Source organism: Delphinapterus leucas, chromosome 5 (assembly GCF_059928025.1).
Source record: "Delphinapterus leucas isolate spDelLeu-1000000601 "Yukka" chromosome 5, BTC_Dleu_Yukka2, whole genome shotgun sequence".
NCBI lineage: Eukaryota > Metazoa > Chordata > Mammalia > Artiodactyla > Monodontidae > Delphinapterus > Delphinapterus leucas.
Window position 1 is genome coordinate 116,567,268 of NC_143133.1, and position 12,631 is coordinate 116,579,898.

The following is a 12,631-nucleotide window of genomic DNA, read 5'->3' on the forward strand; positions in this document are numbered from 1 at the left end:
ATGGTGGGCACTTCCTACCCAGTGTCCTGTTTAACCCTCTTTGATGAGGACACTGAAGGACAGATTTTCCCGGCCAAGGGCACCCAGCTTGTAAGTGGCTGGACCAGAAGATACAAGTCTGTTTTCAAGCTTTGAGTTGCTTCTACTATAGCACAGGGCGTCTCACCTCTGTAAACACCAGACTTCCGCTAAAGCAGTGAATTCTGGTTCTTAATGCCAACTCCCTCCCTCTCTCTCTCTTCCCTATCTATCACCAACCACCATTGGCCCCGTCTCCCCTTCCCAACTCAGCTGCCTGAACTTCACACTGCAATTCACACCATCCCTTGCACCCACCAGCAAACAGAACCTCTCTGTGGGGATGGCAGAGGCTATGCCAGCCTGGGGCAACCGTGGACCTGCCCCTGTGCTCTCTGCAGGGCCAGGACGTGGGCACACACGGGGTGGACCGTGCCTACGTGTAGAGGGTCAACACAAGGCGTTTCAGACCCAAGTGCTGCTTTAGTTGGCTATAAGCATCCTGCTTTACTCCAGAAAAGACGGTAAATCAAACCACAAAACATGTGTTTTAAGGTATAATCTTTTCATAAATTCACAAAACAGACTGGCTAGCAAGTCTGCCATTGTGTGTGTGTGCAGACTCTATCTATCCTAAACCGTGGCGCCTCCGTGCTTGGGGCTGAGAAGTCCGCTGCTCTGCCCCATTTCCTGGTACAAGCACACCGGGAAAATAAAGAAATACGTGTTCTTGATAAGTCGTGCTCAACAGGGCTCAGACCCTTTTTCCCATTTTGCATGTTAAGGAAGCATGTGCCTAAGATAATATGAATTGAGCAAAAGTGACCCCAGAGGAGAAGAAAACTCTATTTAACCAGGCAATCAGGATATTGAATAATCCTAGTGGGAAGGCACTTTAAAATTTAGAATGAATTACTTAATCTGAAGCTCATATTTTTGCAGGAGATTTTTTTTTTAACCTGATAATCATACCTGCCATACCCAGCTTATTTAAGAAACACACAGTAATTAAAAGATCGGGGTTCAAGAAATCACAGCCATGATTTATAAGCAGGTACAATGTTACCTTTGGAACACTCCAGATTAATATTTATAGCCCACTGCCCCCAGGTTACCGCATTTCTAATGCTCACTCGAACTGGGCTGTGGGTTGTAACTACAGATGATGCAGAATCTCTGGGCTCAAAGGCCCACGGCATCCCCACTGGAAGAACTAATCCCTGGAATGTTCCAAATCCCTGCCTGTCCCCAGGGAAGGGGGCACCGATGACCCTGAGCACAGCGTGCTCTTCAAAGCCTATGGACCACCAGCAACTGAGTAGAAACCCCAAAACGCTCCCTCCCTCCCTCTGCCACACACACACACACACACACACACACACACACACACCCCGGGACGCTTACTTTGCTGACAGGCAGAGAGGACAGAGAGAGCAGCCATCTTTCATGTGGAAAGTTCTGGTTCACGGGACCATTCGCAGAAATCGAGGGGAAGATAACAGAGGCACTTTCGACTTGGCAAGGCTGACCTTCCTTATAAGGCGAACAGAGCTGAGAAAGGAGAGAGAAAATAAAAAGGAGGTTCAAGCGGCTGCGTGACCTTTGCCCTGGAACAGGAATCAGAAAGGCAGGCGGGTCCAGGCTGTCTGTCAAAGATCTTCACCTGGATCGGGCACAGCTTCCCCGACGGGCTTCAGATCTCCTCAAGCTCTGACCTGCGGGGTTAGCCCTCCAACCTCAGCACCTGCTGCTAACCCATCTCAGCCAGCTCGAAAACAATCCCCTCTCCTTCTCTTCCAAAGTCTGGACTCCTTAGTCCCCTGCCTGGCTCCAAGGCCTTGATGAGACCTTTCCCACCTCCCATGGGAAAAGAGAGGCGATGAAAGATCTTATTTAACCCCACTGAGATTAACATGCTAATTTAAGCCGATTCTAACTTTACTCCCTAGTAAATGGAAGATCTAGGATTTGAACCCATGTCCAGCATATTCCAACAGTGCCCTAAGCCCCCTGCCAGGCTTCCTCCCACTGTCACCCCAACTCTCCCATCATCGTGGTGACCATAATTTTTTTAGTTGAGATATAATTGACATATAGCATTGTTTTAGTTTCAGATGTAGAACATAATAACTTGATATATGTATATATTGCAAAATGAGCACCACGATAAGTTTAGGTTAACACCCATCACCTCACATAATTACAGTTTTTTTCTTGTGCCGAGAACTTTTTTTTTTTTTGTGGTACGGGGGCCTCTCACTGCTGTGGCCTCTCCCGCTGCGGAGCACAGGCTCCGGACGCGCAGGCTCAGCGGCCACGGCTCACGGGCCCAGCCACTCCGTGGCATGTGGGATCTTCCCGGACTGGGGCACGAACCCGTGTCCCCTGCAACGGCAGGTGGACTCTCAACCACTGTGCCACCAGGGAAGCCCTAGTAAAATGTTTTTAAAAGGTGTATATTCCCTATATGAACTCAAAAAAACTACAAGAGTTTGTGTGAGTTTAGCTTATTAGTTAATCAGTGTTTGTTACCAAAATTATACTCTGGATAAGGCAAACCAGAGAAAAGTTTGGTAATATAAAAACAACCCCAAACCATGTGAAAGAACTGTTGTTATGAAATGTAAACTCTAAATGTAACTATTTCTGAATAATTTTGCTGACAGATGAAAAGATATATATATAACTATAGACATGTTCTCTCAGACCAGTTGCATCCCCCCCAATTATTCCCTGACTTCACCCTCTGTGTTCTATCCCTGTCCCTCCAAAAAACGACAGCTTGTTGTCCTGGTTTCCACTGGTACTACGGCAAGCCGTCTCTGCTGCCAACAGGCCTGGCCACAGAGAGACAGAAAACACACCACCTGCCCGAGGATGCCCAGAAACCATCAGTGAGCACAATTATCAAGGACCATAATACTCCTGATTGAAAACTAGCCCAGAAAAGGGTTTCCACGTGCCTAGTGTTTATTTCATTCTCTTGCTGGAAGTCCTGACCAATTGAAAACACCTTAACAACGCAGCAAACAAAGCTCAGATTAACCAAACTTGAGAAAATATGCCCCAGCCTACATGATGCAAAAATTCAGGGAATTGCAGTGGTCCTGCAGAACATTTTCTCCCCCTTCAGAAGCTGGAGCACTTTGCTCTGTGACCCTGGGTGTGGAAATGAAGCTACAGAGTGCTAAGGCATTTCCTACATTGGGGAGCCCTTTGCCCTGGGATGGGCAGGGCACAGGGCAGAGGACTACAGGTTATACCAAGCCTCAGGCAGAAACTGACAGCCATCCAACACCAGGAATGTCCCATCCAGGCTCAAAGGCAGAGACAAAAGGGGAGCAGAAAGGAGAGGAAACTAAAGATGAGTCCCCAGGGTAGTGTAGTGAGAAGAGCACAAGCTTTGAGCTAGTGATCTAGGCTCAGTCCCTGTATGGTGTTGGCGAGTTGCTAAACATCCCCTGACCTGTTTTCTCAAAGGGAAATGATAGGACCAATCACACAGGGTCCGTCTGATGACAATGAAATAACACGCAGGATGCAAACAGCACAGAACGGGGTACGTGGCAGGGCGTCCACGAGGTCTCTCTGCCGCCCCCTCCATGCCCTCAGGCCTGGTGGACGCAGAAGAGACAAGATCTATGTGTAGGGAAGGGCCCGGTACAAAGCAGCAATGATCACAGGATGCCGTTATAATTTCCCAGAAGAATGGAAACAGAGCACTTGAATTGCTTCAGAACGGCTCTTGACAGTAATAGGTCTGAACCTGAGTTGTCTTAAGTGTACATAAGGCTTGGGAGAGGATAAAGTAAAGCAGGATCTAGGGACCGGGGAGGGGAATTAGAAATTCTTGTTGACAAGCCCCAGCCCACGCAGCCCTACACACACACACACACACACGTGCACACATACATAAACACACTCATGTACAGATTCACACACATTCCTACACACTCACATTCTCATAAATACGCACACTAACACACACATATATTCACACATTCATACACACACACACACACACACACACACACACACATTCTACCCTCATGTCTCCAAAGGGGATTTGTAAACTGAATGTTTGGACCTCAAGGCACATATTCTTACAAAAATAACATTATAAATGGTGGCCATGTTCTCAGGTGGCTTCACGGTAAAGAAAATTGTAACCCATAAGTGAGGTAAAATGCTGCATATTGGCAGTTGAACAACGAGAGGAATTAACACTTCATTTGCCTCTTCGTTTAGTCATTAGTAAATTTTTTTAAACCAAATAGTATTTGAAATGAAGCACTTTTAAAAGACGGCTGTTGGCAAAAACTCCCTGCCCACCCCCCCCCATGGAGAGAAGCCAGGCTCCCTGTGGGCCATGCTCAGAGCTGGATTCATATATACTTGCTGGGACCACAGCAGCAAGAGGCAGGAGGACCCTGGGCCCAGAGGGCTGAGACACCCTGGATGGGCCTCAGTCTGACGGGGGCTCTGATGTCCACCACCCCAGCTCCCAATTCCACTCAACAGAAGGGAAGTTTCGAGCACTGTGCCAGGCCCCATGCAGAAATGTCTCAACTAATCTGCCTAATCAACAATGAAGCAAATGTTTTATTCCCATTGTTCAGATGGAGAAACGGAGGCTCAGGGGTTAGTGACTGGCCCAAGGTCAGTATAGCCCAGCCCTGCTGCTCCCAAAGCCCTTGTGCTTAACTTTGGCTGTACACTGGAATCACCTAGGGGTCACTAAAAATACTGGCGCTTAGCTTTCCCCACCAAAAGCAATTCTGATTTAATTGACCTCAGGTTCGACCTAGGCACCTGAACTTTTTAAAAACTCCCCAGATGATTCTAGTGCACAGCCAAGGTAGAGAACCACCATCTTAACCAGTGTCTCTCAGTGAGGTCCTCACCACCTGCCACCATCACCTGAGGTGATATAAACACGCAGATTTCTAGGCCTCATTCGGGATCTGTTTTTGAACATCAGTTTCATGTTGGTTAAGCATCCACAGGCTCATATAACTCACACAACACTGCTCTAAAGTTGTAAATTATTCTCAGTTTACAGGTAAGGACACTGTGACCCAGAGAGCTTTGGGAAGCTGGTCTAGTCACTCCATCTCACTGCTTCCCAAAGAGGAACGATCACACACGATCTTGGGGTGCGGTTGGGGGAATGAAGCAGCTGGTGGAAGCCGAAGTGGGTGTCCTTGGAGCCCGGGAAGGAAGAGGAACGGGTATGGCAGGTTCTGCAGTGGCAGGAGGGAAGAGGTGAGGGTGGGAGGAACGGGATCCTGGGGGCCTCAGGGTGCAGCCCGGGAGAAATGGAGGGAGATTTCCACGGCAGGACTTTGGGGGGTGCCTGGGTGGAGGAAGGAGGAAAAGACAGACACAGGAGAGAAATCAAGGCTGAGGAGGGGGAGAAGGAGTGCTCCAAGGTCTCAGTAGAGAGCAGTCTGGCTGGAGCCGGTGTCCCAGCTAATTCCTCACCAGATCCACCAGTACTTGCCCGCTAACTGGTTTTGATGTCCATCGAGACTTGGCAGTTCTCACTTTAGAATCACCAAAGGCGCTTTTGAAATAGACACGAATTTAACTGAGAAATCTCTTGGATTTTGTGACATCAGCACGGCCAGCTACTGCCTCCGAAAACTTACTGAGATTTCTACACACGAAAGGAAGAGAGCTCGCCTCCTCTGAACTAAAACACGACGTTTCTCTTTGGCTTGTCCTTAAGGCATAAATGTTAGTTCATCTCTCGTGCGTTTCCCGGTCCCTTCACTAGGCATCCTATCCTATGTAGGTGGGACAGAAATCTAGCATGCAGAGGGTGCAGTGTGATTGGGCTACTTCAGAAAAAGGGGGGACTGTGGCTTCCCCTCCTGTCTCTCTGGGGCTTGTTAAAGCCTAGGAAAGGGCAGCTATTCCCCCTCTCGATAAGAAAACACAAAAGGTCGCAGATTAAGAGCAAACAGTTAAAAGCAGCTCGGCCTTTGAAATGTGGCACTAAATCTGCCATGGGGCTGACATGCCAAACCATGGTAATTGCCTCACAGCCCAGCCTGAGCCAACATGACTCACAAGACACCCATCTATCAGATCGAAGGCCCAGTCATGTCCTGCAGAAGAAGAAATATAACAAAGTAAATTAGGAGCTTGAGATTAAAAGACACACACTACTATATATAAAATAGATAAATGACGAGGACCTACTGTATAGCACAGGGAACTATATTCAATACCTTGTATTAACCTATAATGGAAAAGAATCTTAAAAAGAATATATATATATATATATATACACACACACACACACACACACACATACCTACATACATATATATAGTATACATATTTCTGGATAACTGGCCACGAGCCTGTCCCCGAGTTAATATCCCTAAAGCCTGTGTCTATCATTGTTTAGGAGTGATGGGTGAGGGGTAGGCTTGTATTTTGTAGATAATCCAGGTCTTGTGTTTCGTCTGTATTCAACAGCCATCGCCATGCAGTCAGATGAGCCACAAGCATGGGGTTGCTACTTTTAAACTGGAAAGAAGAGGCTCTGAGGTTAACAGGATATTATCACTATAATGGGAGAGAAAGACATCTCTCACGGTAGTCAGCTGCCACAGGGTCCCACATGCTAGTGGATCACCCCCAAAGAGGAAAACCCTAGCGTGACACAAACCTAGGCATGAAGGCCTATGACTGCTTTGTTCTGCTACCTTAGCAAGAGGATAAGGAATTTCAAAGATTGGATGCCTGGTTTTCACTTTCCTTTTCTCTTCCTTTCTTTCTTCTTGTTTATCGCTCCTGCTTTACCTTAGATTGTGTTTGGTTCTCGCCTTTGTTGCTGGGACTTCGTTAGCAAAGCATCCTCGGGATTTCAGTCTCTGGCAGTTTCTGGGACCAGAATTTTAGACAAAACAGCTTCCTCCGCCCTCTGCGTCTCCCACCTCCATGATCCGATTTCCCATCCCCTTCTCAGAGGACCCATCGGCTTATCATCTCTTTTCATCCCTGATTTGCATTCGGAAGATTCTGAGCTGCCACACATTCAGAGCTGGGAGTCATAGATGAAAGTTTGTCGTTTCCATCGAGAGAAGTTATATTTCGTCAAACCACTAGGGGGAGTAAATCCCAGGGTTACCAGAAATCAGGGATTCAGCAACCTTGGGAGGAAGCAGGAGCGTCACCATGGGCCAGCCTCCCGGCTCAGTTAAACTTCCTCCTCCAGCTTTCTACATGCCCTGAGAATGCACATCAGCAAAACTGGAACAAGTCAGTTAACAGACACTGTTTTCCAGAATCATTTCTAAAGGATTCCCTAAAAAATGTCAGGTTTTCAGAAATCAGCATATTGACACTTCCCAGCAAGAGCTTGTGATAGGAACAAAACTCACTGGTGCTTAAATGTAAAATGACCAGAATTTAACCCTTAGTTCTGGTTAAAACTAGACACAAGCCAAACACAGACTCTGCCCTAAAGGCTTACATTCCATTGAGAAACGGTCCAAAACAGGACGCAACATGTCACATTAGGCATCCCTGCAGGAGGTAGTCAGGAATGAGAGGTGAGAAAAGACAAAAGAAGTCCCATTTGGTGGACAACCAGCCAAGAGAGGAGATTCCATCTTTTTATTTTTATTTTATTTTATTTTATTTTATTATTATTATTTTTTTGTGGTACGCGGGCCTCTCACTGTTGTGGCCTCTCCCGTTGCGGAGCACAGGCTCCGGACACGCAGGCTCAGCGGTCATGGCTCACGGGCCCAGCTGCTCCGCAGAATGTGGGATCTTCCCGGACCGGGGCACGAACCCGTGTCCCCTGCATCAGCAGGCGGACTCTCAACCACTGCGCCACCAGGGAGGCCCGAGATTCCATCTTTTGGTAAATATTTTGAGGAATCAAATACCACATCTTTGACTTTGATCCTTCCATGTACCTCTGGCTACTAGAATAGTTTAGTAAAATTTTAAAGTACTCTGCAAAGTACTTTACATAAATTCTTTGTAGAGGAGCAGGTCAAAGAGCTGAGCAGGGTCTGGAAAGATTCTCAGGATCAGTCAGAGAGTTTGGCTGATAAAACATCAGAGAACCGGGCTTTCACCCACACATGCAGTGAGAGTCCCGCTTCATAGTGACAGAGGAAAATCTAAAGCAAGGAAAGAAAGGAATGTGAAGATTCTCAAGAATACACGTAAGTAGTATTTGTCCGTTCATTCATTCATTCATTCCCAAATGCGCTGAGCACCTACCACTCACCAAGCTCTGTGCTAAGTACTGAGATACAGGGCTGAGCAAGATGGCATCACGCTCTGGTGGAGGTTACAGAGGCTTGAGGAAAGCATTAACAGGGCTTCCCAAGGCTAATTAATTCACCATCACTGTGATGAATGCTGTTAAGTGCGTAGTCGCTGATGCCATGAGAGCATGCATCACCGGACTAACCTAGTCTGGGAGGCCAGAGGAGCCTTCACAAAAGTGACGTTTTAGCCGAGGACTGATGATAAAGGGTGAGCCAGATGAGTGCTGTGCAGGTGTGTGTGTCGAGGGTGGATAGGCAGGAGAAGAGGGAATGTTCCAGGCTGAGGAACAGCAGTAAGAAGGCCTGAATAGGGAAAGGCCCTGGCATGGTTCAGAGGATGCTGAGAAAAGTCTAGCCTTGGCTGTTACATAAAGACCTGGGAGAGGGTGGCACCTGGTGAGCCAGGGCCAGTCCACGCAGGGGGATGTCAGGAATGCTTACTTGAGACCAGAGCTTCTCGACCGAGACGATTTTGCCTCCCTCCCCTCCAGGGACATTTTTACTTGTCACAACTGGGAGTAGGCTGCTACTGGCATCTGGGGAGTAGAGACCAGGGATGCTGCTAAATATCCTACACTGCACAGGGCAGCCCCACAGCAAAGAATTCTCCCACTCAAGATGTCAACGATGCTGCAGAGGAAAAGCCCTAGTTTAGAATGAGAATCAGGAACCACGCAGGGGTTTTAGGCTGGGAGGTTTGGCGATGAGATTTATTTCAAAAAGATCACTCTAACTTCAGTGTGGACTGATGGGAGAGAACTATTAGTGTAGATCTAAAGCGATCTGTTGGGAAGATCTATTGTGGTCCGGGCAAGAGGAGGTGTGGCCCAGTCTTGGGGAATGTCGGTGTGAATGGAGAAAAATGAATGGATAAGAAAGATACTTAAAAGAATAAATCAGTGGGATTGGGTGACAGATTGGTTGTGGTGAGTATCTTAGCCCATGCTCTTGAAAGCAGCAAAGCCCGAGGCAAAGCTTAAAGGCTGGTGCTTTACTTGGACGGCACGGTACCAGGGCAGCAAGAGTGAGGGAAAGGGAAGTAAGGCAGAATGACGGGAAGCAGTGCGTTTCCACCCAGACCACTGCTCCAGATGAGCTGTGATGAGACACAGCTAGTCACTGAACAGGCACCCAGCCAGCCACCCAGGATATCTTTGGATGGGGTGCTGGAGTAACTGCACCCTAGGACAGTCCACTGGAGAGAGGAAGGAGAATATAGCTTCTATCTCCCATCTCTCACTGGTCAAAGACTCCCCCGTGGCAGTTTTAAAACATGTCTTCAAAATCTCCCAGTAAAACACATCTGCACGGCTTCCCTGGTGGCACAGTGGTTAAGAGTCCGCCTGCCGATGTAGGGGACGTGGGTTTGTGCCCCGGTCCGGGAGGATCCCACGTGCTGCGGAGTGGCTGGGCCCGTGAGCCATGGCCGCTGAACCTGCGCGTCCGGAGCCTGTGCTCCGCAACGGGAGAGGCCACAACAGTGAGAGGCCCGCGTACCACAAAAAAAAACAAAAAAACAAAAAAACCCACATCTGCAAATTTCTCCCATCATGAGATGGGAACTGTATCTCCTATCGTGAATCTGGACTGGCCTGAATTACTCACTCATATCCAGGAGAACACAGCAGAAGTGATGCTGTAGGACTTCCAAGGCCAGGTCATAAAAAGCCATGCGGGTTCTGCCTTGTTCACTGGAGCACCAGTGCTTGGAGTCCTTGGCTGTCCTGTAAGGAGTTGACGACCCTAAAGCCACTGTGCTGGGATGAAGCCCAGGCCACACAGAGAGCCCAGGTGGAGGGGCTCTGCTTCACAGCTCCAACCACAGACCCTGTCAACAGCCAGCATGCACTGCTGGCCCTGGGAGTGAAGATACTTTCAGATGATTCTATTGCACGAGCATAGGGTCACTCATAGCCATGAGTCACCCAGCTCCGGCTTCAGACATCAAGGAACAGAGACAGGCCAGTCCTCCTGTGCCCTACTGACCCACATAGTCCACGAGCCTAATTAAATGATTGTTTTAAGCCCCTGAACTTTGGGGTAATTTGTCACCCCCAAAGTCACTGGGACACCCTTGCTACAGGTTAGTGACTCAGCCTTCTCGTATCATTTGGCCTGACATTACCCCAAGCCCTGCCATGTGGCACTTCAGACAGGAGCCAGGGACACCGCCAGTATGGCTGGGGGTCCTCAGATGGCAGATTACAGATACCCCACAGGGAGTCGGCCAACCACAGTGGAGCCTAGGTAGAGCGTGTGGCAGAGGACTCAGGAGAGACATAAGGTTAAGGCATCAGGCACGGTGTGCTAATACGTCTGATACAGGGGTGAGGCAGCGGGAAGGCAGGAGTTAAGGATTCTCACATTTCTGGTTTCTGACTTGAGCAACCAGGTAGATTAATGATTTTAACTGAAATCATTAGTGCAATTTACTGAGAGAGGAACTGGATAAAAGGAGGGGGCTCAGTTCGAGGTACCTGTGTGTGCATTGGATATGACAAGAAGTAGGAGCCCAGAACACCCAAGAGGCTCAAAGTCATTGATCTTAAGACTCCAGGGCCCCAAGAGGGCTTAAGAGCCTGTCCCTGAATCTTCTTTCATGTGCGATGAATATTTTTCCAGGTCTCTGGTTGGGACCCTTGTCCCGCTGAATTATGTATTTCAAGGCTAGTGTGTTAGAGAAGGCAAAGGGAGCCTCCAGGAAAGAACACGGCATCTGCAAGAGCTGCCATATATCAACACATGCCCTATATCCCAGTGCTGGCAGGAGAGAGACCATCAGGTTTACTTATTATTATTTTTTTAATGTGTGGGGAAAATATTTCAGTTACCTTTAATATGTTGGAACCCCTTCTCAGCATGCAGCGCCCCTTTCTCCTCCCTCTCACTTTTTAACCCAAATTGCAGATGTTCTGTATATGCAAGATGTTAGGCTGTTTTGCACTGCATGTTTAGATAATTGGTGCTCTTGTCAATGTTGCTTTAGTTCACGGATTTATAATATCCCTAGGCCTGGAGGAGATCTCAAAAATAAATAATGCAAAGCAATCACCAGTGCCTGGATGCCTGAGGTGATGGGAGCCTGCCACCTCCTGTCCCTTACCACAGGTAGGCAGGATCCTCTTCTGAAACAAGAAGTCAAGGTCAGGTCTAAGGACAGGTCTGAGCTACTCTGATTCCTGTGAGGGCAGAGCCTAGGGGTCTCCCAGTCCCAGCTGGGACTCCCGGGACCCACTCCCTGCTGCTCTCCCAACACACAGTTTCAGGTTCTTCCAGACCCCGTCCCCTCAGCCCCTCCGCTAAAATTAAAAAGGCCGTGCCTGCAGCAGTAATAACTGTTGATTATTTACAAAATCGTGTCGGGGCGGGGAGACGGGGGCAGAACACAAGGAGGAGTGAAGAAAAGCAGGGATGAAGCATTCACCGAGGCACCACCCTCCTGTTCTGGGGGCTTTATCACAATGAATCCTTACGAAATCCTGTTGGTATCAGTCACCCATCTTTTTTACATGAAGAAACTGAGGCACAAAGAGATTCATCAGCGTGCCCAGGATTGTGCAGCTCGTAAGATTCAAAGCCAGAGCCCCTTTTTCACCCCAGTCCAGTGCTCTCTGCACCCTCCCTTTCTTCCCTAGTGTCTTTGTATCCACCCCTCTCTTACTCCTTTTTTTTTTTTTACATCTTTATTGGAGTGTAATTGCTTTACCATGGTGTGTTAGTTTCTGATCTATAACAAAGTGAATCAGTCATACATATACATATGTCCCCATATACCCTCCCTCTTTCATCTCCCTCCCGCCCTCCCTATCCCTATCCCACCCCTCCAGGCGGCCGCAAAGCACCGAGCTGATCTCCCTGCGCCCCGCGGCTGCTTCCCACCCCTCTATTACTCTTAAAGAACAGAAGGCATTTCTCTGGCTGTGGGGAGACCGGGCTGTGGGCACAAGAACCACTGTACCTCTCCCTGCGCGCCACCAGATGGCGCCGTGAGAGGCTAAAGTCCTGCTGCTTTTTACCGGCGCCCTTGGCGAGACAGACAAGCGTGGGGTGGAACAGCTGCAGGGAGAGTGTCAAAACAGAGTTCTATTTAGGAAAGCGGAGCCTTCTGCCCGGCCCTGTTTCCCACCGGGATCCTTGGTTGGCTCTCCACAGACTATAAATGAATTTGCTTTTTTCTTCCTTCCCCATCCTACTGCTAACCCACATCTCGATTCTATTTTCTCTCCAACTCTGACACCAGGGCACAAGTCCCACCCACATCAGGGAATAGTGTGTCCTGAAGAGAGAGGGCAGCAGGCAGGCTGGGTGGT

At 48.5% G+C, this 12,631-nt stretch overlaps 1 pseudogene; it reads left to right on the forward strand.

The window, feature by feature from the left end:
* Window positions 1-12,631, forward strand: part of LOC111179005 (transmembrane 9 superfamily member 1-like) — a 74,656-nt pseudogene continuing 62,025 nt past the window's right edge.